At 49.6% G+C, this 27,790-nt stretch overlaps 13 non-coding genes across 13 annotated transcripts; all 13 read right to left on the bottom strand.

Moving 5' to 3' along the window:
- Window positions 1-98: 98 nt before the first annotated feature.
- On the bottom strand, window positions 99-172 carry Trnat-agu (transfer RNA threonine (anticodon AGU)). Its single transcript has one exon. It is a non-coding gene; the product is annotated as a tRNA-Thr (tRNA).
- Window positions 173-1,558: 1,386 nt separating this feature from the next.
- Window positions 1,559-1,632, bottom strand: Trnat-agu (transfer RNA threonine (anticodon AGU)). Its single transcript has one exon. It is a non-coding gene; the product is annotated as a tRNA-Thr (tRNA).
- A 1,386-nt stretch (window positions 1,633-3,018) lies between these two features.
- Trnat-agu (transfer RNA threonine (anticodon AGU)) lies at window positions 3,019-3,092 on the bottom strand. The gene has a single exon. It is a non-coding gene; the product is annotated as a tRNA-Thr (tRNA).
- Window positions 3,093-5,938: 2,846 nt separating this feature from the next.
- Trnat-agu (transfer RNA threonine (anticodon AGU)) lies at window positions 5,939-6,012 on the bottom strand. Its single transcript has one exon. It is a non-coding gene; the product is annotated as a tRNA-Thr (tRNA).
- A 1,386-nt stretch (window positions 6,013-7,398) lies between these two features.
- Window positions 7,399-7,472, bottom strand: Trnat-agu (transfer RNA threonine (anticodon AGU)). The gene has a single exon. It is a non-coding gene; the product is annotated as a tRNA-Thr (tRNA).
- Window positions 7,473-10,318: 2,846 nt separating this feature from the next.
- Window positions 10,319-10,392, bottom strand: Trnat-agu (transfer RNA threonine (anticodon AGU)). The gene has a single exon. It is a non-coding gene; the product is annotated as a tRNA-Thr (tRNA).
- A 1,386-nt stretch (window positions 10,393-11,778) lies between these two features.
- Window positions 11,779-11,852, bottom strand: Trnat-agu (transfer RNA threonine (anticodon AGU)). Its single transcript has one exon. It is a non-coding gene; the product is annotated as a tRNA-Thr (tRNA).
- Window positions 11,853-13,249: 1,397 nt separating this feature from the next.
- Window positions 13,250-13,323, bottom strand: Trnat-agu (transfer RNA threonine (anticodon AGU)). Its single transcript has one exon. It is a non-coding gene; the product is annotated as a tRNA-Thr (tRNA).
- A 1,386-nt stretch (window positions 13,324-14,709) lies between these two features.
- On the bottom strand, window positions 14,710-14,783 carry Trnat-agu (transfer RNA threonine (anticodon AGU)). Its single transcript has one exon. It is a non-coding gene; the product is annotated as a tRNA-Thr (tRNA).
- Window positions 14,784-17,650: 2,867 nt separating this feature from the next.
- Window positions 17,651-17,724, bottom strand: Trnat-agu (transfer RNA threonine (anticodon AGU)). Its single transcript has one exon. It is a non-coding gene; the product is annotated as a tRNA-Thr (tRNA).
- Window positions 17,725-19,110: 1,386 nt separating this feature from the next.
- Window positions 19,111-19,184, bottom strand: Trnat-agu (transfer RNA threonine (anticodon AGU)). Its single transcript has one exon. It is a non-coding gene; the product is annotated as a tRNA-Thr (tRNA).
- A 1,386-nt stretch (window positions 19,185-20,570) lies between these two features.
- Trnat-agu (transfer RNA threonine (anticodon AGU)) lies at window positions 20,571-20,644 on the bottom strand. The gene has a single exon. It is a non-coding gene; the product is annotated as a tRNA-Thr (tRNA).
- Window positions 20,645-22,030: 1,386 nt separating this feature from the next.
- Trnat-agu (transfer RNA threonine (anticodon AGU)) lies at window positions 22,031-22,104 on the bottom strand. The gene has a single exon. It is a non-coding gene; the product is annotated as a tRNA-Thr (tRNA).
- Between the last annotated feature and the right edge of the window lie 5,686 nt (window positions 22,105-27,790).

Raw genomic sequence — 27,790 nt, 5'->3', positions numbered from 1 at the left:
GATGCTAATCGTTCGCTTGTATCTGCCTACACACCTCTGCCGCTTGGGAATTATTCCACTTGCATGGCAAGGTGCGCATGTAGGTGTGTTAAAAATTCTGGAGGCGCTGGGTATCGATCCCAGTACCTCTCGCACACTAAGCGAGCGCTCTACCATCTGAGCTACGCCCACCCCCCTGATAACTAGTAGTGCTACATACAGTCATATCAACGTCACAGACCCTTGCACTCCCATTATTCCGCAGACAAACACTACTCTCTATGTATCAGTGAGGGTGTCTTTCAGGTTTCGTGCATTCTGTATCGAATCGTAGTTGGCCACAATGAAAGTGGCACGCATAACGTCGAAAATAGAGTTCAGACACCGCTCTGAGTAAGACGAACGTGTTGTCCACCGCTAGACTTCAATGACGTTAAGCCGTGATACCTAAGACAGATCTGCACTCGATGACACCACGATAACAGCCGGTCCCCACACATACATCTTGCTCTCCTTATGACAGTATACATCATATCAGTCTGTGACGCTGGTTTTGCAACTTCTTGCGTGCGTTTATGTTCGCCCCGACCAACACTTACCATGCACTGACCACAAAACATGGAGGAGCCGGGGCTTGAACCCGAGACCGTCCACACGCTAAGCGAACGATCTGCCAACTGAGCTACAGCTACACACACGACCAAGCCTGGCTATTCTCCATTCTTTGCGACTCTGATGTGCACGGACACGATGGTTGGTTGGTTTGTAGCGGCGAAGGTACCAGAATACAAAGGCGCGGACACGTTCATATACACAAGAGTTCCAAGTAGTTTCGATGCTCTGGTATTACGAATGCAAATTCCGTCTGTTTTGAACGTCTTAAATTGAAAGGGCGGTCACAAATTGGTCCATTTCACTCCTTGTCCACAACCACACAGCACCTGAGGTAACAAGCACATCTCGAGCCCCATTGTGCTCTCCATTGTTCATGCCAACTCAGTGCCTCGCTCTTTGCTACTGTGTAAAACTCTTGTCGTCCAACTGCAAAACACTGGGACACAACAAGTTTCCGCGTCCCCATTGCACTGATCGTACTACGAAACGCTCCCCAAACTTGGCAATCACCCATGCAGATGACTTTTCCGACTTTACACGACGCTCACGCTAGTGACAGCCTTATTTATAGTTCGACGTCGCGCCAAAGCGAATGAGCACATTTCGCCTACGGCTTAGGCCGCTCTTCTAGTGTGGCTGCTCTGTGTCTGCAGGCAGCGAGGGGCTGCAAGCTTCCTGTGTTCGCACCTATATCACCTGTGCTTCCTTGTCAGAGACAGACTATCGCAAAACATACAACTCACTCCATGAATTGATTGCTACGGCATTTGTTATCAGCAGTCACAACCAGCAACACCAGTAGCAGCCGACTGCACGCAAAGAATGGCAACGTGCAGTGGGATTTACGTGAAATCGGCGCAATTGTGGATGCTAATCGTTCGCTTGTATCTGCCTACACACCTCTGCCGCTTGGGAATTATTCCACTTGCATGGCAAGGTGCGCATGTAGGTGTGTTAAAAATTCTGGAGGCGCTGGGTATCGATCCCAGTACCTCTCGCACACTAAGCGAGCGCTCTACCATCTGAGCTACGCCCACCCCCCCGATAACTAGTAGTGCTACATACAGTCATATCAACGTCACAGACCCTTGCACTCCCATTATTCCGCAGACAAACACTACTCTCTATGTATCAGTGAGGGTGTCTTTCAGGTTTCGTGCATTCTGTATCGAATCGTAGTTGGCCACAATGAAAGTGGCACGCGTAACGTCGAAAATAGAGTTCAGACACCGCTCTGAGTAAGACGAACGTGTTGTCCACCGCTAGACTTCAATGACGTTAAGCCGTGATACCTAAGACAGATCTGCACTCGATGACACCACGATAACAGCCGGTCAACCCACTTACATCTTGCTCTCCTTATGACAGTATACATCATATCAGTCTGTGACGCTGGTTTTGCAACTTCTTGCGTGCGTTTATGTTCGCCCCGACCAACACTTACCATGCACTGACCACAAAACATGGAGGAGCCGGGGCTTGAACCCGAGACCGTCCACACGCTAAGCGAACGATCTGCCAACTGAGCTACAGCTACACACACGACCAAGCCTGGCTATTCTCCATTCTTTGCGACTCTGATGTGCACGGACACGATGGTTGGTTGGTTTGTAGCGGCGAAGGTACCAGAATACAAAGGCGCGGACACGTTCATATACACAAGAGTTCCAAGTAGTTTCGATGCTCTGGTATTACGAATGCAAATTCCGTCTGTTTTGAACGTCTTAAATTGAAAGGGCGGTCACAAATTGGTCCATTTCACTCCTTGTCCACAACCACACAGCACCTGAGGTAACAAGCACATCTCGAGCCCCATTGTGCTCTCCATTGTTCATGCCAACTCAGTGCCTCGCTCTTTGCTACTGTGTAAAACTCTTGTCGTCTAACTGCAAAACACTGGGACACAACAAGTTTCCGCGTCCCCATTGCACTGATCGTACTACGAAACGCTCCCCAAACTTGGCAATCACCCATGCAGATGACTTTTCCGACTTTACACGACGCTCACGCTAGTGACAGCCTTATTTATAGTTCGACGTCGCGCCAAAGCGAATGAGCACATTTCGCCTACGGCTTAGGCCGCTCTTCTAGTGTGGCTGCTCTGTGTCTGCAGGCAGCGAGGGGCTGCAAGCTTCCTGTGTTCGCACCTATATCACCTGTGCTTCCTTGTCAGAGACAGACTATCGCAAAACATACAACTCACTCCATGAATTGATTGCTACGGCATCTGTTATCAGCAGTCACAACCAGCAACACCAGTAGCAGCCGACTGCACGCAAAGAATGGCAACGTGCAGTGGGATTTACGTGAAATCGGCGCAATTGTGGATGCTAATCGTTCGCTTGTATCTGCCTACACACCTCTGCCGCTTGGGAATTATTCCACTTGCATGGCAAGGTGCGCATGTAGGTGTGTTAAAAATTCTGGAGGCGCTGGGTATCGATCCCAGTACCTCTCGCACACTAAGCGAGCGCTCTACCATCTGAGCTACGCCCACCTCCCCGATAACTAGTAGTGCTACATACAGTCATATCAACGTCACAGACCCTTGCACTCCCATTATTCCGCAGACAAACACTACTCTCTATGTATCAGTGAGGGTGTCTTTCAGGTTTCGTGCATTCTGTATCGAATCGTAGTTGGCCACAATGAAAGTGGCACGCATTACGTCGAAAATAGAGTTCAGACACCGCTCTGAGTAAGACGAACGTGTTGTCCACCGCTAGACTTCAATGACGTTAAGCCGTGATACCTAAGACAGATCTGCACTCGATGACACCACGATAACAGCCGGTCCCCACACTTACATCTTGCTCTCCTTATGACAGTATACATCATATCAGTCTGTGACGCTGGTTTTGCAACTTCTTGCGTGCGTTTATGTTCGCCCCGACCAACACTTACCATGCACTGACCACAAAACATGGAGGAGCCGGGGCTTGAACCCGAGACCGTCCACACGCTATGCGAACGATCTGCCAACTGAGCTACAGCTACACACACGACCAAGCCTGGCTATTCTCCATTCTTTGCGACTCTGATGTGCACGGGCACGATGGTTGGTTGGTTTGTAGCGGCGAAGGTACCAGAATACAAAGGCGCGGACACGTTCATATACACAAGAGTTCCAAGTAGTTTCGATGCTCTGGTATTACGAATGCAAATTCCGTCTGTTTTGAACGTCTTAAATTGAAAGGGCGGTCACAAATTGGTCCATTTCACTCCTTGTCCACAACCACACAGCACCTGAGGTAACAAGCACATCTCGAGCCCCATTGTGCTCTCCATTGTTCATGCCAACTCAGTGCCTCGCTCTTTGCTACTGTGTAAAACTCTTGTCGTCCAACTGCAAAACACTGGGACACAACAAGTTTCCGCGTCCCCATTGCACTGATCGTACTACGAAACGCTCCCCAAACTTGGCAATCACCCATGCAGATGACTTTTCCGACTTTACACGACGCTCACGCTAGTGACAGCCTTATTTATAGTTCGACGTCGCGCCAAAGCGAATGAGCACATTTCGCCTACGGCTTAGGCCGCTCTTCTAGTGTGGCTGCTCTGTGTCTGCAGGCAGCGAGGGGCTGCAAGCTTCCTGTGTTCGCACCTATATCACCTGTGCTTCCTTGTCAGAGACAGACTATCGCAAAACATACAACTCACTCCATGAATTGATTGCTACGGCATCTGTTATCAGCAGTCACAACCAGCAACACCAGTAGCAGCCGACTGCACGCAAAGAATGGCAACGTGCAGTGGGATTTACGTGAAATCGGCGCAATTGTGGATGCTAATCGTTCGCTTGTATCTGCCTACACACCTCTGCCGCTTGGGAATTATTCCACTTGCATGGCAAGGTGCGCATGTAGGTGTGTTAAAAATTCTGGAGGCGCTGGGTATCGATCCCAGTACCTCTCGCACACTAAGCGAGCGCTCTACCATCTGAGATACGCCCACCCCCCCGATAACTAGGAGTGCTACATACAGTCATATCAACGTCACAGACCCTTGCACTCCCATTATTCCGCAGACAAACACTACTCTCTATGTATCAGTGAGGGTGTCTTTCAGGTTTCGTGCATTCTGTATCGAATCGTAGTTGGCCACAATGAAAGTGGCACGCATAACGTCGAAAATAGAGTTCAGACACCGCTCTGAGTAAGACGAACGTGTTGTCCACCGCTAGACTTCAATGACGTTAGCCCGTGATACCTAAGACAGATCTGCACTCGATGACATCACGATAACAGCCGGTCCCCACACTTACATCTTGCTCTCCTTATGACAGTATACATCATATCAGTCTGTGACGCTGGTTTTGCAACTTCTTGCGTGCGTTTATGTTCGCCGCGACCAACACTTACCATGCACTGACCACAAAACATGGAGGAGCCGGGGCTTGAACCCGAGACCGTCCACACGCTAAGCGAACGATCTGCCAACTGAGCTACAGCTACACACACGACCAAGCCTGGCTATTCTCCATTCTTTGCGACTCTGATGTGCACGGACACGATGGTTGGTTGGTTTGTAGTGGCGAAGGTACCAGAATACAAAGGCGCGGACACGTTCATATACACAAGAGTTCCAAGTAGTTTCGATGCTCTGGTATTACGAATGCAAATTCCGTCTGTTTTGAACGTCTTAAATTGAAAGGGCGGTCACAAATTGGTCCATTTCACTCCTTGTCCACAACCACACAGCACCTGAGGTAACAAGCACATCTCGAGCCCCATTGTGCTCTCCATTGTCCATGCCAACTCAGTGCCTCGCTCTTTGCTACTGTGTAAAACTCTTGTCGTCTAACTGCAAAACACTGGGACACAACAAGTTTCCGCGTCCCCATTGCACTGATCGTACTACGAAACGCTCCCCAAACTTGGCAATCACCCATGCAGATGACTTTTCCGACTTTACACGACGCTCACGCTAGTGACAGCCTTATTTATAGTTCGACGTCGCGCCAAAGCGAATGAGCACATTTCGCCTACGGCTTAGGCCGCTCTTCTAGTGTGGCTGCTCTGTGTCTGCAGGCAGCGAGGGGCTGCAAGCTTACTGTGTTCGCACCTATATCACCTGTGCTTCCTTGTCAGAGACAGACTATCGCAAAACATACAACTCACTCCATGAATTGATTGCTACGGCATCTGTTATCAGCAGTCACAACCAGCAACACCAGTAGCAGCCGACTGCACGCAAAGAATGGCAACGTGCAGTGGGATTTACGTGAAATCGGCGCAATTGTGGATGCTAATCGTTCGCTTGTATCTGCCTACACACCTCTGCCGCTTGGGAATTATTCCACTTGCATGGCAAGGTGCGCATGTAGGTGTGTTAAAAATTCTGGAGGCGCTGGGTATCGATCCCAGTACCTCTCGCACACTAAGCGAGCGCTCTACCATCTGAGCTACGCCCACCTCCTCGATAACTAGTAGTGCTACATACAGTCATATCAACGTCACAGACCCTTGCACTCCCATTATTCCGCAGACAAACACTACTCTCTATGTATCAGTGAGGGTGTCTTTCAGGTTTCGTGCATTCTGTATCGAATCGTAGTTGGCCACAATGAAAGTGGCACGCATAACGTCGAAAATAGAGTTCAGACACCGCTCTGAGTAAGACGAACGTGTTGTCCACCGCTAGACTTCAATGACGTTAAGCCGTGATACCTAAGACAGATCTGCACTCGATGACACCACGATAACAGCCGGTCCCCACACTTACATCTTGCTCTCCTTATGACAGTATACATCATATCAGTCTGTGACGCTGGTTTTGCAACTTCTTGCGTGCGTTTATGTTCGCCCCGACCAACACTTACCATGCACTGACCACAAAACATGGAGGAGCCGGGGCTTGAACCCGAGACCGTCCACACGCTAAGCGAACGATCTGCCAACTGAGCTACAGCTACACACACGACCAAGCCTGGCTATTCTCCATTCTTTGCGACTCTGATGTGCACGGACACGATGGTTGGTTGGTTTGTAGCGGCGAAGGTACCAGAATACAAAGGCGCGGACACGTTCATATACACAAGAGTTCCAAGTAGTTTCGATGCTCTGGTATTACGAATGCAAATTCCGTCTGTTTTGAACGTCTTAAATTGAAAGGGCGGTCACAAATTGGTCCATTTCACTCCTTGTCCACAACCACACAGCACCTGAGGTAACAAGCACATCTCGAGCCCCATTGTGCTCTCCATTGTTCATGCCAACTCAGTGCCTCGCTCTTTGCTACTGTGTAAAACTCTTGTCGTCCAACTGCAAAACACTGGGACACAACAAGTTTCCGCGTCCCCATTGCACTGATCGTACTACGAAACGCTCCCCAAACTTGGCAATCACCCATGCAGATGACTTTTCCGACTTTACACGACGCTCACGCTAGTGACAGCCTTATTTATAGTTCGACGTCGCGCCAAAGCGAATGAGCACATTTCGCCTACGGCTTAGGCCGCTCTTCTAGTGTGGCTGCTCTGTGTCTGCAGGCAGCGAGGGGCTGCAAGCTTCCTGTGTTCGCACCTATATCACCTGTGCTTCCTTGTCAGAGACAGACTATCGCAAAACATACAACTCACTCCATGAATTGATTGCTACGGCATCTGTTATCAGCAGTCACAACCAGCAACACCAGTAGCAGCCGACTGCACGCAAAGAATGGCAACGTGCAGTGGGATTTACGTGAAATCGGCGCAATTGTGGATGCTAATCGTTCGCTTGTATCTGCCTACACACCTCTGCCGGTTGGGAATTATTCCACTTGCATGGCAAGGTGCGCATGTAGGTGTGTTAAAAATTCTGGAGGCGCTGGGTATCGATCCCAGTACCTCTCGCACACTAAGCGAGCGCTCTACCATCTGAGCTACGCCCACCCCCCCGATAACTAGGAGTGCTACATACAGTCATATCAACGTCACAGACCCTTGCACTCCCATTATTCCGCAGACAAACACTACTCTCTATGTATCAGTGAGGGTGTCTTTCAGGTTTCGTGCATTCTGTATCGAATCGTAGTTGGCCACAATGAAAGTGGCACGCATAACGTCGAAAATAGAGTTCAGACACCGCTCTGAGTAAGACGAACGTGTTGTCCACCGCTAGACTTCAATGACGTTAGCCCGTGATACCTAAGACAGATCAGCACTCGATGACATCACGATAACAGCCGGTCCCCACACTTACATCTTGCTCTCCTTATGACAGTATACATCATATCAGTCTGTGACGCTGGTTTTGCAACTTCTTGCGTGCGTTTATGTTCGCCGCGACCAACACTTACCATGCACTGACCACAAAACATGGAGGAGCCGGGGCTTGAACCCGAGACCGTCCACACGCTAAGCGAACGATCTGCCAACTGAGCTACAGCTACACACACGACCAAGCCTGGCTATTCTCCATTCTTTGCGACTCTGATGTGCACGGACACGATGGTTGGTTGGTTTGTAGCGGCGAAGGTACCAGAATACAAAGGCGCGGACACGTTCATATACACAAGAGTTCCAAGTAGTTTCGATGCTCTGGTATTACGAATGCAAATTCCATCTGTTTTGAACGTCTTAAATTGAAAGGGCGGTCACAAATTGGTCCATTTCACTCCTTGTCCACAACCACACAGCACCTGAGGTAACAAGCACATCTCGAGCCCCATTGTGCTCTCCATTGTTCATGCCAACTCAGTGCCTCGCTCTTTGCTACTGTGTAAAACTCTTGTCGTCCAACTGCAAAACACTGGGACACAACAAGTTTCCGCGTCCCCATTGCACTGATCGTACTACGAAACGCTCCCCAAACTTGGCAATCACCCATGCAGATGACTTTTCCGACTTTACACGACGCTCACGCTAGTGACAGCCTTATTTATAGTTCGACGTCGCGCCAAAGCGAATGAGCACATTTCGCCTACGGCTTAGGCCGCTCTTCTAGTGTGGCTGCTCTGTGTCTGCAGGCAGCGAGGGGCTGCAAGCTTCCTGTGTTCGCACCTATATCACCTGTGCTTCCTTGTCAGAGACAGACTATCGCAAAACATACAACTCACTCCATGAATTGATTGCTACGGCATCTGTTATCAGCAGTCACAACCAGCAACACCAGTAGCAGCCGACTGCACGCAAAGAATGGCAACGTGCAGTGGGATTTACGTGAAATCGGCGCAATTGTGGATGCTAATCGTTCGCTTGTATCTGCCTACACACCTCTGCCGGTTGGGAATTATTCCACTTGCATGGCAAGGTGCGCATGTAGGTGTGTTAAAAATTCTGGAGGCGCTGGGTATCGATCCCAGTACCTCTCTCACACTAAGCGAGCGCTCTACCATCTGAGCTACGCCCACCTCCTCGATAACTAGTAGTGCTACATACAGTCATATCAACGTCACAGACCCTTGCACTCCCATTATTCCGCAGACAAACACTACTCTCTATGTATCAGTGAGGGTGTCTTTCAGGTTTCGTGCATTCTGTATCGAATCGTAGTTGGCCACAATGAAAGTGGCACGCATTACGTCGAAAATAGAGTTCAGACACCGCTCTGAGTAAGACGAACGTGTTGTCCACCGCTAGACTTCAATGACGTTAAGCCGTGATACCTAAGACAGATCTGCACTCGATGACACCACGATAACAGCCGGTCCCCACACTTACATCTTGCTCTCCTTATGACAGTATACATCATATCAGTCTGTGACGCTGGTTTTGCAACTTCTTGCGTGCGTTTATGTTCGCCCCGACCAACACTTACCATGCACTGACCACAAAACATGGAGGAGCCGGGGCTTGAACCCGAGACCGTCCACACGCTAAGCGAACGATCTGCCAACTGAGCTACAGCTACACACACGACCAAGCCTGGCTATTCTCCATTCTTTGCGACTCTGATGTGCACGGACACGATGGTTGGTTGGTTTGTAGCGGCGAAGGTACCAGAATACAAAGGCGCGGACACGTTCATATACACAAGAGTTCCAAGTAGTTTCGATGCTCTGGTATTACGAATGCAAATTCCGTCTGTTTTGAACGTCTTAAATTGAAAGGGCGGTCACAAATTGGTCCATTTCACTCCTTGTCCACAACCACACAGCACCTGAGGTAACAAGCACATCTCGAGCCCCATTGTGCTCTCCATTGTTCATGCCAACTCAGTGCCTCGCTCTTTGCTACTGTGTAAAACTCTTGTCGTCCAACTGCAAAACACTGGGACACAACAAGTTTCCGCGTCCCCATTGCACTGATCGTACTACGAAACGCTCCCCAAACTTGGCAATCACCCATGCAGATGACTTTTCCGACTTTACACGACGCTCACGCTAGTGACAGCCTTATTTATAGTTCGACGTCGCGCCAAAGCGAATGAGCACATTTCGCCTACGGCTTAGGCCGCTCTTCTAGTGTGGCTGCTCTGTGTCTGCAGGCAGCGAGGGGCTGCAAGCTTCCTGTGTTCGCACCTATATCACCTGTGCTTCCTTGTCAGAGACAGACTATCGCAAAACATACAACTCACTCCATGAATTGATTGCTACGGCATCTGTTATCAGCAGTCACAACCAGCAACACCAGTAGCAGCCGACTGCACGCAAAGAATGGCAACGTGCAGTGGGATTTACGTGAAATCGGCGCAATTGTGGATGCTAATCGTTCGCTTGTATCTGCCTACACACCTCTGCCGGTTGGGAATTATTCCACTTGCATGGCAAGGTGCGCATGTAGGTGTGTTAAAAATTCTGGAGGCGCTGGGTATCGATCCCAGTACCTCTCGCACACTAAGCGAGCGCTCTACCATCTGAGCTACGCCCACCCCCCCGATAACTAGGAGTGCTACATACAGTCATATCAACGTCACAGACCCTTGCACTCCCATTATTCCGCAGACAAACACTACTCTCTATGTATCAGTGAGGGTGTCTTTCAGGTTTCGTGCATTCTGTATCGAATCGTAGTTGGCCACAATGAAAGTGGCACGCATAACGTCGAAAATAGAGTTCAGACACCGCTCTGAGTAAGACGAACGTGTTGTCCACCGCTAGACTTCAATGACGTTAGCCCGTGATACCTAAGACAGATCAGCACTCGATGACATCACGATAACAGCCGGTCCCCACACTTACATCTTGCTCTCCTTATGACAGTATACATCATATCAGTCTGTGACGCTGGTTTTGCAACTTCTTGCGTGCGTTTATGTTCGCCGCGACCAACACTTACCATGCACTGACCACAAAACATGGAGGAGCCGGGGCTTGAACCCGAGACCGTCCACACGCTAAGCGAACGATCTGCCAACTGAGCTACAGCTACACACACGACCAAGCCTGGCTATTCTCCATTCTTTGCGACTCTGATGTGCACGGACACGATGGTTGGTTGGTTTGTAGCGGCGAAGGTACCAGAATACAAAGGCGCGGACACGTTCATATACACAAGAGTTCCAAGTAGTTTCGATGCTCTGGTATTACGAATGCAAATTCCATCTGTTTTGAACGTCTTAAATTGAAAGGGCGGTCACAAATTGGTCCATTTCACTCCTTGTCCACAACCACACAGCACCTGAGGTAACAAGCACATCTCGAGCCCCATTGTGCTCTCCATTGTTCATGCCAACTCAGTGCCTCGCTCTTTGCTACTGTGTAAAACTCTTGTCGTCCAACTGCAAAACACTGGGACACAACAAGTTTCCGCGTCCCCATTGCACTGATCGTACTACGAAACGCTCCCCAAACTTGGCAATCACCCATGCAGATGACTTTTCCGACTTTACACGACGCTCACGCTAGTGACAGCCTTATTTATAGTTCGACGTCGCGCCAAAGCGAATGAGCACATTTCGCCTACGGCTTAGGCCGCTCTTCTAGTGTGGCTGCTCTGTGTCTGCAGGCAGCGAGGGGCTGCAAGCTTCCTGTGTTCGCACCTATATCACCTGTGCTTCCTTGTCAGAGACAGACTATCGCAAAACATACAACTCACTCCATGAATTGATTGCTACGGCATCTGTTATCAGCAGTCACAACCAGCAACACCAGTAGCAGCCGACTGCACGCAAAGAATGGCAACGTGCAGTGGGATTTACGTGAAATCGGCGCAATTGTGGATGCTAATCGTTCGCTTGTATCTGCCTACACACCTCTGCCGGTTGGGAATTATTCCACTTGCATGGCAAGGTGCGCATGTAGGTGTGTTAAAAATTCTGGAGGCGCTGGGTATCGATCCCAGTACCTCTCGCACACTAAGCGAGCGCTCTACCATCTGAGCTACGCCCACCCCCCCGATAACTAGTAGTGCTACATACAGTCATATCAACGTCACAGACCCTTGCACTCCCATTATTCCGCAGACAAACACTACTCTCTATGTATCAGTGAGGGTGTCTTTCAGGTTTCGTGCATTCTGTATCGAATCGTAGTTGGCCACAATGAAAGTGGCACGCATAACGTCGAAAATAGAGTTCAGACACCGCTCTGAGTAAGACGAACGTGTTGTCCACCGCTAGACTTCAATGACGTTAAGCCGTGATACCTAAGACAGATCTGCACTCGATGACACCACGATAACAGCCGGTCCCCACACTTACATCTTGCTCTCCTTATGACAGTATACATCATATCAGTCTGTGACGCTGGTTTTGCAACTTCTTGCGTGCGTTTATGTTCGCCCCGACCAACACTTACCATGCACTGACCACAAAACATGGAGGAGCCGGGGCTTGAACCCGAGACCGTCCACACGCTAAGCGAACGATCTGCCAACTGAGCTACAGCTACACACACGACCAAGCCTGGCTATTCTCCATTCTTTGCGACTCTGATGTGCACGGACACGATGGTTGGTTGGTTTGTAGCGGCGAAGGTACCAGAATACAAAGGCGCGGACACGTTCATATACACAAGAGTTCCAAGTAGTTTCGATGCTCTGGTATTACGAATGCAAATTCCGTCTGTTTTGAACGTCTTAAATTGAAAGGGCGGTCACAAATTGGTCCATTTCACTCCTTGTCCACAACCACACAGCACCTGAGGTAACAAGCACATCTCGAGCCCCATTGTGCTCTCCATTGTTCATGCCAACTCAGTGCCTCGCTCTTTGCTACTGTGTAAAACTCTTGTCGTCCAACTGCAAAACACTGGGACACAACAAGTTTCCGCGTCCCCATTGCACTGATCGTACTACGAAACGCTCCCCAAACTTGGCAATCACCCATGCAGATGACTTTTCCGACTTTACACGACGCTCACGCAACGCTCACGCTAGTGACAGCCTTATTTATAGTTCGACGTCGCGCCAAAGCGAATGAGCACATTTCGCCTACGGCTTAGGCCGCTCTTCTAGTGTGGCTGCTCTGTGTCTGCAGGCAGCGAGGGGCTGCAAGCTTCCTGTGTTCGCACCTATATCACCTGTGCTTCCTTGTCAGAGACAGACTATCGCAAAACATACAACTCACTCCATGAATTGATTGCTACGGCATCTGTTATCAGCAGTCACAACCAGCATCACCAGTAGCAGCCGACTGCACGCAAAGAATGGCAACGTGCAGTGGGATTTACGTGAAATCGGCGCAATTGTGGATGCTAATCGTTCGCTTGTATCTGCCTACACACCTCTGCCGGTTGGGAATTATTCCACTTGCATGGCAAGGTGCGCATGTAGGTGTGTTAAAAATTCTGGAGGCGCTGGGTATCGATCCCAGTACCTCTCGCACACTAAGCGAGCGCTCTACCATCTGAGCTACGCCCACCCCCCCGATAACTAGTAGTGCTACATACAGTCATATCAACGTCACAGACCCTTGCACTCCCATTATTCCGCAGACAAACACTACTCTCTATGTATCAGTGAGGGTGTCTTTCAGGTTTCGTGCATTCTGTATCGAATCGTAGTTGGCCACAATGAAAGTGGCACGCATAACGTCGAAAATAGAGTTCAGACACCGCTCTGAGTAAGACAAACGTGTTGTCCACCGCTAGACTTCAATGACGTTAAGCCGTGATACCTAAGACAGATCTGCACTCGATGACACCACGATAACAGCCGGTCCCCCCACTTACATCTTGCTCTCCTTATGACAGTATACATCATATCAGTCTGTGACGCTGGTTTTGCAACTTCTTGCGTGCGTTTATGTTCGCCCCGACCAACACTTACCATGCACTGACCACAAAACATGGAGGAGCCGGGGCTTGAACCCGAGACCGTCCACACGCTAAGCGAACGATCTGCCAACTGAGCTACAGCTACACACACGACCAAGCCTGGCTATTCTCCATTCTTTGCGACTCTGATGTGCACGGACACGATGGTTGGTTGGTTTGTAGCGGCGAAGGTACCAGAATACAAAGGCGCGGACACGTTCATATACACAAGAGTTCCAAGTAGTTTCGATGCTCTGGTATTACGAATGCAAATTCCGTCTGTTTTGAACGTCTTAAATTGAAAGGGCGGTCACAAATTGGTCCATTTCACTCCTTGTCCACAACCACACAGCACCTGAGGTAACAAGCACATCTCGAGCCCCATTGTGCTCTCCATTGTTCATGCCAACTCAGTGCCTCACTCTTTGCTACTGTGTAAAACTCTTGTCGTCTAACTGCAAAACACTGGGACACAACAAGTTTCCGCGTCCCCATTGCACTGATCGTACTACGAAACGCTCCCCAAACTTGGCAATCACCCATGCAGATGACTTTTCCGACTTTACACGACGCTCACGCTAGTGACAGCCTTATTTATAGTTCGACGTCGCGCCAAAGCGAATGAGCATATTTCGCCTACGGCTTAGGCCGCTCTTCTAGTGTGGCTGCTCTGTGTCTGCAGGCAGCGAGGGGCTGCAAGCTTCCTGTGTTCGCACCTATATCACCTGTGCTTCCTTGTCAGAGACAGACTATCGCAAAACATACAACTCACTCCATGAATTGATTGCTACGGCATCTGTTATCAGCAGTCACAACCAGCAACACCAGTAGCAGCCGACTGCACGCAAAGAATGGCAACGTGCAGTGGGATTTACGTGAAATCGGCGCAATTGTGGATGCTAATCGTTCGCTTGTATCTGCCTACACACCTCTGCCGCTTGGGAATTATTCCACTTGCATGGCAAGGTGCGCATGTAGGTGTGTCAAAAATTCTGGAGGCGCTGGGTATCGATCCCAGTACCTCTCGCACACTAAGCGAGCGCTCTACCATCTGAGCTACGCCCACCCCCCAGATAACTAGTAGTGCTACATACAGTCATATCAACGTCACAGACCCTTGCACTCCCATTATTCCGCAGACAAACACTACTCTCTATGTATCAGTGAGGGTGTCTTTCAGGTTTCGTGCATTCTGTATCGAATCGTAGTTGCCCACAATGAAAGTGGCACGCATAACGTCGAAAATAGAGGTCAGACACCGCTCTGAGTAAGACGAACGTGTTGTCCACCGCTAGACTTCAATGACGTTAAGCCGTGATACCTAAGACAGATCTGCACTCGATGACACCACGATAACAGCCGGTCCACACACTTATATCTTGCTCTCCTTATGACAGTATACATCATATCAGTCTGTGACGCTGGTTTTGCAACTTCTTGCGTGCGTTTATGTTCGCCCCGACCAACACTTACCATGCACTGACCACAAAACATGGAGGAGCCGGGGCTTGAACCCGAGACCGTCCACACGCTAAGCGAACAATCTGCCAACTGAGCTACAGCTACACACACGACCAAGCCTGGCTATTCTCCATTCTTTGCGACTCTGATGTGCACGGACACGATGGTTGGTTGGTTTGTAGCGGCGAAGGTACCAGAATACAAAGGCGCGGACACGTTCATATACACAAGAGTTCCAAGTAGTTTCGATGCTCTGGTATTACGAATGCAAATTCCGTCTGTTTTGAACGTCTTAAATTGAAAGGGCGGTCACAAATTGGTCCATTTCACTCTTTGTCCACAACCACACATCACCTGAGGTAACAAGCACATCTCGAGCCCCATTGTGCTCTCCATTGTTCATGCCAACTCAGTGCCTCGCTCTTTGCTACTGTGTAAAACTCTTGTCATCCAACTGCAAACCTTGGGACACAACATGTTTCCGCGTCCCCATTGCACTGATCGTACTACGAAACGTTCCCCAAACTTGGCAATCACCCATGCAGATGACTTTTCCGACTTTACACGACGCTCACGCAACGATCACGCTAGTGACAGCCTTATTTATAGTTCGACGTCGCGCCAAAGCGAATGAGCACATTTCGCCTACGGCTTAGGCAGCTCTTCTAGTGTGGCTGCTCTGTGTCTGCAGGCAGCGAGGGGCTGCAAGCTTCCTGTGTTCGCACCTATATCACCTGTGCTTCCTTGTCAGAGACAGACTATCGCAAAACATACAACTCACTCCATGAATTGATTGCTACGGCATCTGTTATCAGCAGTCACAACCAGCAACACCAGTAGCAGCCGACTGCACGCAAAGAATGGCAACGTGCAGTGGGATTTACGTGAAATCGCCGCAATTGTGGATGCTAATCGTTCGCTTGTATCTGCCTACACACCTCTGCCGGTTGGGAATTATTCCACTTGCATGGCAAGGTGCGCATGTAGGTGTGTTAAAAATTCTGGAGGCGCTGGGTATCGATCCCTGTACCTCTCGCACACTAAGCGAGCGCTCTACCATGTGAGCTACACCCACCCACCCGATAACTAGTAGTGCTACATACAGTCATATCAACGTCACAGACCTTTGCACTCCCATTATTCCGCAGACAAACACTACTCTCTATGTATGAGTGAGGGTGTCTTTCAGGTTTCGTGCATTCTGTATCGAATCGTAGTTGGCCACAATGAAAGTGGCACGCATAACGTCGAAAATAGAGTTCAGACACCGCTCTGAGTAAGACGAACGTGTTGTCCACCTCTAGACTTCAATGACGTTAAGCCGTGATACCTAAGACAGATCTGCACTCGATGACACCACGATAACAGCCGGTCCCCACACTTACATCTTGCTCTCCTTATGACAGTATACATCATATCAGTCTGTGACGCTGGTTTTGCTACTTCTTGCGTGCGTTTATGTTCGCCCCGATCAACACTTACCATGCACTGACCACAAAACATGGAGGAGCCGGGGCTTGAACCCGAGACCGTCCACACGCTAAGCGAACGATCTGCCAACTGAGCTACAGCTACACACACGACCAAGCCTGGCTATTCTCCATTCTTTGCGACTCTGATGTGCACGGACACGATGGTTGGTTGGTTTGTAGCGGCGAAGGTACCAGAATACAAAGGCGCGGACACGTTCATATACACAAGAGTTCCAAGTAGTTTCGATGCTCTGGTATTACGAATGCAAATTCCGTCTGTTTTGAACGTCTTAAATTGAAAGGGCGGTCACAAATTGGTCCATTTCACTCCTTGTCCACAACCACACAGCACCTGAGGTAACAAGCACATCTCGAGCCCCATTGTGCTCTCCATTGTTCATGCCAACTCAGTGCCTCGCTCTTTGCTACTGTGTAAAACTCTTGTCGTCCAACTGCAAAACACTGGGACACAACAAGTTTCCGCGTCCCCATTGCACTGATCGTACTACGAAACGCTCCCCAAACTTGGCAATCACCCATGCAGATGACTTTTCCGACTTTACACGACGCTCACGCAACGCTCACGCTAGTGACAGCCTTATTTATAGTTCGACGTCGCGCCAAAGCGAATGAGCACATTTCGCCTACGGCTTAGGCCGCTCTTCTAGTGTGGCTGCTCTGTGTCTGCAGGCAGCGAGGGGCTGCAAGCTTCCTGTGTTCGCACCTATATCACCTGTGCTTCCTTGTCAGAGACAGACTATCGCAAAACATACAACTCACTCCATGAATTGATTGCTACGGCATCTGTTATCAGCAGTCACAACCAGCAACACCAGTAGCAGCCGACTGCACGCAAAGAATGGGAACGTGCAGTGGGATTTACGTGAAATCGGCGCAATTGTGGATGCTAATCGTTCGCTTGTATCTGCCTACACACCTCTGCCGCTTGGGAATTATTCCACTTGCATGGCAAGGTGCGCATGTAGGTGTGTTAAAAATTCTGGAGGCGCTGGGTATCGATCCCAGTACCTCTCGCACACTAAGCGAGCGCTCTACCATCTGAGCTACGCCCACCTCCCCGATAACTAGTAGTTCTACATACAGTCATATCAACGTCACAGACCCTTGCACTCCCATTATTCCGCAGACAAACACTACTCTCTATGTATCAGTGAGGGTGTCTTTCAGGTTTCGTGCATTCTGTATCGAATCGTAGTTGGCCACAATGAAAGTGGCACGCATAACGTCGAAAATAGAGTTCAGACACCGCTCTGAGTAAGACGAACGTGTTGTCCACCGCTAGACTTCAATGACGTTAAGCCGTGATACCTAAGACAGATCTGCACTCGATGACACCACGATAACAGCCGGTCCCCACACTTACATCTTGCTCTCCTTATGACAGTATACATCATATCAGTCTGTGACGCTGGGTTTGCAACTTCTTGCGTGCGTTTATGTTCGCCCCGACCAACACTTACCATGCACTGACCACAAAACATGGAGGAGCCGGGGCTTGAACCCGAGACCGTCCACACGCTAAGCGAACGATCTGCCAACTGAGCTACAGCTACACACACGACCAAGCCTGGCTATTCTCCATTCTTTGCGACTCTGATGTGCACGGACACGATGGTTGGTTGGTTTGTAGCGGCGAAGGTACCAGAATACAAAGGCGCGGACACGTTCATATACACAAGAGTTCCAAGTAGTTTCGATGCTCTGGTATTACGAATGCAAATTCCGTCTGTTTTGAACGTCTTAAATTGAAAGGGCGGTCACAAATTGGTCCATTTCACTCCTTGTCCACAACCACACAGCACCTGAGGTAACAAGCACATCTCGAGCCCCATTGTGCTCTCCATTGTTCATGCCAACTCAGTGCCTCGCTCTTTGCTACTGTGTAAAACTCTTGTCGTCCAACTGCAAAACACTGGGACACAACAAGTTTCCGCGTCCCCATTGCACTGATCGTACTACGAAACGCTCCCCAAACTTGGCAATCACCCATGCAGATGACTTTTCCGACTTTACACGACGCTCACGCTAGTGACAGCCTTATTTATAGTTCGACGTCGCGCCAAAGCGAATGAGCACATTTCGCCTACGGCTTAGGCCGCTCTTCTAGTGTGGCTGCTCTGTGTCTGCAGGCAGCGAGGGGCTGCAAGCTTCCTGTGTTCGCACCTATATCACCTGTGCTTCCTTGTCAGAGACAGACTATCGCAAAACATACAACTCACTCCATGAATTGATTGCTACGGCATCTGTTATCAGCAGTCACAACCAGCAACACCAGTAGCAGCCGACTGCACGCAAAGAATGGCAACGTGCAGTGGGATTTACGTGAAATCGGCGCAATTGTGGATGCTAATCGTTCGCTTGTATCTGCCTACACACCTCTGCCGCTTGGGAATTATTCCACTTGCATGGCAAGGTGCGCATGTAGGTGTGTTAAAAATTCTGGAGGCGCTGGGTATCGATCCCAGTACCTCTCGCACACTAAGCGAGCGCTCTACCATCTGAGCTACGCCCACCCCCCCGATAACTAGTAGTGCTACATACAGTCATATCAACGTCACAGACCCTTGCACTCCCATTATTCCGCAGACAAACACTACTCTCTATGTATGAGTGAGGGTGTCTTTCAGGTTTCGTGCATTCTGTATCGAATCGTAGTTGGCCACAATGAAAGTGGCACGCATAACGTCGAAAATAGAGTTCAGACACCGCTCTGAGTAAGACGAACGTGTTGTCCACCGCTAGACTTCAATGACGTTAAGCCGTGATACCTAAGACAGATCTGCACTCGATGACACCACGATAACAGCCGGTCCCCACACTTACATCTTGCTCTCCTTATGACAGTATACATCATATCAGTCTGTGACGCTGGTTTTGCAACTTCTTGCGTGCGTTTATGTTCGCCCCGACCAACACTTACCATGCACTGACCACAAAACATGGAGGAGCCGGGGCTTGAACCCGAGACCGTCCACACGCTAAGCGAACGATCTGCCAACTGAGCTACAGCTACACACACGACCAAGCCTGGCTATTCTCCATTCTTTGCGACTCTGATGTGCACGGACACGATGGTTGGTTGGTTTGTAGCGGCGAAGGTACCAGAATACAAAGGCGCGGACACGTTCATATACACAAGAGTTCCAAGTAGTTTCGATGCTCTGGTATTACGAATGCAAATTCCGTCTGTTTTGAACGTCTTAAATTGAAAGGGCGGTCACAAATTGGTCCATTTCACTCCTTGTCCACAACCACACAGCACCTGAGGTAACAAGCACATCTCGAGCCCCATTGTGCTCTCCATTGTTCATGCCAACTCAGTGCCTCGCTCTTTGCTACTGTGTAAAACTCTTGTCGTCCAACTGCAAAACACTGGGACACAACAAGTTTCCGCGTCCCCATTGCACTGATCGTACTACGAAACGCTCCCCAAACTTGGCAATCACCCATGCAGATGACTTTTCCGACTTTACACGACGCTCACGCTAGTGACAGCCTTATTTATAGTTCGACGTCGCGCCAAAGCGAATGAGCACATTTCGCCTACGGCTTAGGCCGCTCTTCTAGTGTGGCTGCTCTGTGTCTGCAGGCAGCGAGGGGCTGCAAGCTTCCTGTGTTCGCACCTATATCACCTGTGCTTCCTTGTCAGAGACAGACTATCGCAAAACATACAACTCACTCCATGAATTGATTGCTACGGCATCTGTTATCAGCAGTCACAACCAGCAACACCAGTAGCAGCCGACTGCACGCAAAGAATGGCAACGTGCAGTGGGATTTACGTGAAATCGGCGCAATTGTGGATGCTAATCGTTCGCTTGTATCTGCCTACACACCTCTGCCGCTTGGGAATTATTCCACTTGCATGGCAAGGTGCGCATGTAGGTGTGTTAAAAATTCTGGAGGCGCTGGGTATCGATCCCAGTACCTCTCGCACACTAAGCGAGCGCTCTACCATCTGAGCTACGCCCACCCCCCCGATAACTAGTAGTGCTACATACAGTCATATCAACGTCACAGACCCTTGCACTCCCATTATTCCGCAGACAAACACTACTCTCTATGTATCAGTGAGGGTGTCTTTCAGGTTTCGTGCATTCTGTATCGAATCGTAGTTGGCCACAATGAAAGTGGCACGCATTACGTCGAAAATAGAGTTCAGACACCGCTCTGAGTAAGACGAACGTGTTGTCCACCGCTAGACTTCAATGACGTTAAGCCGTGATACCTAAGACAGATCTGCACTCGATGACACCACGATAACAGCCGGTCCCCACACTTACATCTTGCTCTCCTTATGACAGTATACATCATATCAGTCTGTGACGCTGGTTTTGCAACTTCTTGCGTGCGTTTATGTTCGCCCCGACCAACACTTACCATGCACTGACCACAAAACATGGAGGAGCCGGGGCTTGAACCCGAGACCGTCCACACGCTAAGCGAACGATCTGCCAACTGAGCTACAGCTACACACACGACCAAGCCTGGCTATTCTCCATTCTTTGCGACTCTGATGTGCACGGACACGATGGTTGGTTGGTTTGTAGCGGCGAAGGTACCAGAATACAAAGGCGCGGACACGTTCATATACACAAGAGTTCCAAGTAGTTTCGATGCTCTGGTATTACGAATGCAAATTCCGTCTGTTTTGAACGTCTTAAATTGAAAGGGCGGTCACAAATTGGTCCATTTCACTCCTTGTCCACAACCACACAGCACCTGAGGTAACAAGCACATCTCGAGCCCCATTGTGCTCTCCATTGTTCATGCCAACTCAGTGCCTCGCTCTTTGCTACTGTGTAAAACTCTTGTCGTCCAACTGCAAAACACTGGGACACAACAAGTTTCCGCGTCCCCATTGCACTGATCGTACTACGAAACGCTCCCCAAACTTGGCAATCACCCATGCAGATGACTTTTCCGACTTTACACGACGCTCACGCTAGTGACAGCCTTATTTATAGTTCGACGTCGCGCCAAAGCGAATGAGCACATTTCGCCTACGGCTTAGGCCGCTCTTCTAGTGTGGCTGCTCTGTGTCTGCAGGCAGCGAGGGGCTGCAAGCTTCCTGTGTTCGCACCTATATCACCTGTGCTTCCTTGTCAGAGACAGACTATCGCAAAACATACAACTCACTCCATGAATTGATTGCTACGGCATCTGTTATCAGCAGTCACAACCAGCAACACCAGTAGCAGCCGACTGCACGCAAAGAATGGCAACGTGCAGTGGGATTTACGTGAAATCGGCGCAATTGTGGATGCTAATCGTTCGCTTGTATCTGCCTACACACCTCTGCCGCTTGGGAATTATTCCACTTGCATGGCAAGGTGCGCATGTAGGTGTGTTAAAAATTCTGGAGGCGCTGGGTATCGATCCCAGTACCTCTCGCACACTAAGCGAGCGCTCTACCATCTGAGCTACGCCCACCCCCCCGATAACTAGTAGTGCTACATACAGTCATATCAACGTCACAGACCCTTGCACTCCCATTATTCCGCAGACAAACACTACTCTCTATGTATCAGTGAGGGTGTCTTTCAGGTTTCGTGCATTCTGTATCGAATCGTAGTTGGCCACAATGAAAGTGGCACGCATAACGTCGAAAATAGAGTTCAGACACCGCTCTGAGTAAGACGAACGTGTTGTCCACCGCTAGACTTCAATGACGTTAAGCCGTGATACCTAAGACAGATCTGCACTCGATGACACCACGATAACAGCCGGTCCCCACACTTACATCTTGCTCTCCTTATGACAGTATACATCATATCAGTCTGTGACGCTGGTTTTGCAACTTCTTGCGTGCGTTTATGTTCGCCCCGACCAACACTTACCATGCACTGACCACAAAACATGGAGGAGCCGGGGCTTGAACCCGAGACCGTCCACACGCTAAGCGAACGATCTGCCAACTGAGCTACAGCTACACACACGACCAAGCCTGGCTATTCTCCATTCTTTGCGACTCTGATGTGCACGGACACGATGGTTAGTTGGTTTGTAGCGGCGAAGGTACCAGAATACAAAGGCGCGGACACGTTCATATACACAAGAGTTCCAAGTAGTTTCGATGCTCTGGTATTACGAATGCAAATTCCGTCTGTTTTGAACGTCTTAAATTGAAAGGGCGGTCACAAATTGGTCCATTTCACTCCTTGTCCACCACCACACAGCACCTGAGGTAACAAGCACATCTCGAGCCCCATTGTGCTCTCCATTGTTCATGCCAACTCAGTGCCTCGCTCTTTGCTACTGTGTAAAACTCTTGTCGTCCAACTGCAAAACACTGGGACACAACAAGTTTCCGCGTCCCCATTGCACTGATCGTACTACGAAACGCTCCCCAAACTTGGCAATCACCCATGCAGATGACTTTTCCGACTTTACACGACGCTCACGCTAGTGACAGCCTTATTTATAGTTCGACGTCGCGCCAAAGCGAATGAGCACATTTCGCCTACGGCTTAGGCCGCTCTTCTAGTGTGGCTGCTCTGTGTCTGCAGGCAGCGAGGGGCTGCAAGCTTCCTGTGTTCGCACCTATATCACCTGTGCTTCCTTGTCAGAGACAGACTATCGCAAAACATACAACTCACTCCAAGAATTGATTGCTACGGCATCTGTTATCAGCAGTCACAACCAGCAACACCAGTAGCAGCCGACTGCACGCAAAGAATGGCAACGTGCAGTGGGATTTACGTGAAATCGGCGCAATTGTGGATGCTAATCGTTCGCTTGTATCTGCCTACACACCTCTGCCGGTTGGGAATTATTCCACTTGCATGGCAAGGTGCGCATGTAGGTGTGTTAAAAATTCTGGAGGCGCTAGGTATCGATCCCAGTACCTCTCGCACACTAAGCGAGCGCTCTACCATCTGAGCTACGCCCACCTTCCCCCCCCCACCCGATAACTAGTAGTGCTACATACAGTCATATCAACGTCACAGACCTTTGCACTCCCATTATTCCGCAGACAAACACTACTCTCTATGTATCAGTGAGGGTGTCTTTCAGGTTTCGTGCATTCTGTATCGAATCGTAGTTGGCCACAATGAAAGTGGCACGCATAACGTCGAAAATAGAGTTCAGACACCGCTCTGAGTAAGACGAACGTGTTGTCCACCTCTAGACTTCAATGACGTTAAGCCGTGATACCTAAGACAGATCTGCACTCGATGACACCACGATAACAGCCGGTCCCCACACTTACATCTTGCTCTCCTTATGACAGTATACATCATATCAGTCTGTGACGCTGGTTTTGCAACTTCTTGCGTGCGTTTATGTTCGCCCCGACCAACACTTACCATGCACTGACCACAAAACATGGAGGAGCCGGGGCTTGAACCCGAGACCGTCCACACGCTAAGCGAACGATCTGCCAACTGAGCTACAGCTACACACACGACCAAGCCTGGCTATTCTCCATTCTTTGCGACTCTGATGTGCACGGACACGATGGTTGGTTGGTTTGTAGCGGCGAAGGTACCAGAATACAAAGGCGCGGACACGTTCATATACACAAGAGTTCCAAGTAGTTTCGATGCTCTGGTATTACGAATGCAAATTCCGTCTGTTTTGAACGTCTTAAATTGAAAGGGCGGTCACAAATTGGTCCATTTCACTCCTTGTCCACAACCACACAGCACCTGAGGTAACAACCACATCTGGAGCCCCATTGTGCTCTCCATTGTTCATGCCAACTCAGTGCCTCGCTCTTTGCTACTGTGTAAAACTCTTGTCGTCCAACTGCAAAACACTGGGACACAACAAGTGTCCGCGTCCCCATTGCACTGATCGTACTACGAAACGCTCCCCAAACTTGGCAATCACCCATGCAGATGACTTTTCCGACTTTACACGACGCTCACGCTAGTGACAGCCTTATTTATAGTTCGACGTCGCGCCAAAGCGAATGAGCACATTTCGCCTACGGCTTAGGCCGCTCTTCTAGTGTGGTTGCTCTGTGTCTGCAGGCAGCGAGGGGCTGCAAGCTTCCTGTGTTCGCACCTATATCACCTGTGCTTCCTTGTCAGAGACAGACTATAGCAAAACATACAACTCACTCCATGAATTGATTGCTACGGCATCTGTTATCAGCAGTCACAACCAGCAACACCAGTAGCAGCCGACTGCACGCAAAGAATGGCAACGTGCAGTGGGATTTACGTGAAATCGGCGCAATTGTGGATGCTAATCGTTCGCTTGTATCTGCCTACACACCTCTGCCGGTTGGGAATTATTCCACTTGCATGGCAAGGTGCGCATGTAGGTGTGTAAAAATTCTGGAGGCGCTGGGTATCGATCCTATTACCTCTCGCACACTAAGCGAGCGCTCTACCCCCCGATAACTAATAGTGCTACATACAGTCATATCAACGTCACAGACCCTTGCACTCCCATTATTCCGCAGACAAACACTACTCTCTATGTATCAGTGAGGGTGTCTTTCAGGTTTCGTGCATTCTGTATCGAATCGTAGTTGGCCACAATGAAAGTGGCACGCATAACGTCGAAAATAGAGTTCAGACACCGCTCTGAGTAAGACTAACGTGTTGTCCACCTCTAGACTTCAATGACGTTAAGCCGTGATACCTAAGACAGATCTGCACTCGATGACACCACGATAACAGCCGGTCCCCACACTTACATCTTGCTCTCCTTATGACAGTATACATCATATCAGTCTGTGACGCTGGTTTTGCAACTTCTTGCGTGCGTTTATGTTCGCCCCGACCAACACTTACCATGCACTGACCACAAAACATGGAGGAGCCGGGGCTTGAACCCGAGACCGTCCACACGCTAAGCGAACGATCTGCCAACTGAGCTACAGCTACACACACGACCAAGCCTGGCTATTCTCCATTCTTTGCGACTCTGATGTGCACGGACACGATGGTTGGTTGGTTTGTAGCGGCGAAGGTACCAGAATACAAAGGCGCGGACACGTTCATATACACAAGAGTTCCAAGTAGTTTCGATGCTCTGGTATTACGAATGCAAATTCCGTCTGTTTTGAACGTCTTAAATTGAAAGGGCGGTCACAAATTGGTCCATTTCACTCCTTGTCCACAACCACACAGCACCTGAGGTAACAAGCACATCTCGAGCCCCATTGTGCTCTCCATTGTTCATGCCAACTCAGTGCCTCGCTCTTTGCTACTGTGTAAAACTCTTGTCGTCCAACTGCAAACCTTGGGACACAACAAGTTTCCGCGTCCCCATTGCACTGATCGTACTACGAAACGTTCCCCAAACTTGGCAATCACCCATGCAGATGACTTTTCCGACTTTACACGACGCTCACGCAACGCTCACGCTAGTGACAGCCTTATTTATAGTTCGACGTCGCGCCAAAGCGAATGAGCACATTTCGCCTACGGCTTAGGCAGCTCTTCTAGTGTGGCTGCTCTGTGTCTGCCGGCAGCGAGGGGCTGCAAGCTTCCTGTGTTCGCACCTATATCACCTGTGCTTCCTTGTCAGAGACAGACTATCGCAAAACATACAACTCACTCCATGAATTGATTGCTACGTCATCTGTTATCAGCAGTCACAACCAGCAACACCAGTAGCAGCCGACTGCACGCAAAGAATGGCAACGTGCAGTGGGATTTACGTGAAATCGGCGCAATTGTGGATGCTAATCGTTCGCTTGTATCTGCCTACACACCTCTGCCGGTTGGGAATTATTCCACTTGCATGGCAAGGTGCGCATGTAGGTGTGTTAAAAATTCTGGAGGCGCTGGGTATCGATCCCAGTACCTCTCGCACACTAAGCGAGCGCTCTACCATCTGAGCTACACCCACCCACCCGATAACTAGTAGTGCTACATACAGTCATATCAACGTCACAGACCTTTGCACTCCCATTATTCCGCAGACAAACACTACTCTCTATGTATCAGTGAGGGTGTCTTTCAGGTTTCGTGCATTCTGTATCGAATCGTAGTTGGCCACAATGAAAGTGGCACGCATAACGTCGAAAATAGAGTTCAGACACCGCTCTGAGTAAGACGAACGTGTTGTCCACCTCTAGACTTCAATGACGTTAAGCCGTGATACCTAAGACAGATCTGCACTCGATGACACCACGATAACAGCCGGTCCCCACACTTACATCTTGCTCTCCTTATGACAGTATACATCATATCAGTCTGTGACGCTGGTTTTGCAACTTCTTGCGTGCGTTTATGTTCGCCCCGACCAACACTTACCATGCACTGACCACAAAACATGGAGGAGCCGGGGCTTGAACCCGAGACCGTCCACACGCTAAGCGAACGATCTGCCAACTGAGCTACAGCTACACACACGACCAAGCCTGGCTATTCTCCATTCTTTGCGACTCTGATGTGCACGGACACGATGGTTGGTTGGTTTGTAGCGGCGAAGGTACCAGAATACAAAGGCGCGGACACGTTCATATACACAAGAGTTCCAAGTAGTTTCGATGCTCTGGTATTACGAATGCAAATTCCGTCTGTTTTGAACGTCTTAAATTGAAAGGGCGGTCACAAAATGGTCCATTTCACTCCTTGTCCACAACCACACAGCACCTGAGGTAACAAGCACATCTCGAGCCCCATTGTGCTCTCCATTGTTCATGCCAACTCAGTGCCTCGCTCTTTGCTACTGTGTAAAACTCTTGTCGTCCAACTGCAAAACACTGGGACACAACAAGTTTCCGCGTCCCCATTGCACTGATCGTACTACGAAACGCTCCCCAAACTTGGCAATCACCCATGCAGATGACTTTTCCGACTTTACACGACGCTCACGCTAGTGACAGCCTTATTTATAGTTCGACGTCGCGCCAAAGCGAATGAGCACATTTCGCCTACGGCTTAGGCCGCTCTTCTAGTGTGGTTGCTCTGTGTCTGCAGGCAGCGAGGGGCTGCAAGCTTCCTGTGTTCGCACCTATATCACCTGTGCTTCCTTGTCAGAGACAGACTATAGCAAAACATACAACTCACTCCATGAATTGATTGCTACGGCATCTGTTATCAGCAGTCACAACCAGCAACACCAGTAGCAGCCGACTGCACGCAAAGAATGGCAACGTGCAGTGGGATTTACGTGAAATCGGCGCAATTGTGGATGCTAATCGTTCGCTT

Source organism: Schistocerca gregaria, unplaced genomic scaffold (assembly GCF_023897955.1).
Source record: "Schistocerca gregaria isolate iqSchGreg1 unplaced genomic scaffold, iqSchGreg1.2 ptg000451l, whole genome shotgun sequence".
Taxonomy (NCBI): Eukaryota; Metazoa; Arthropoda; class Insecta; order Orthoptera; family Acrididae; genus Schistocerca; species Schistocerca gregaria.
This window is presented reverse-complemented; position numbering and strand designations above follow the sequence as displayed.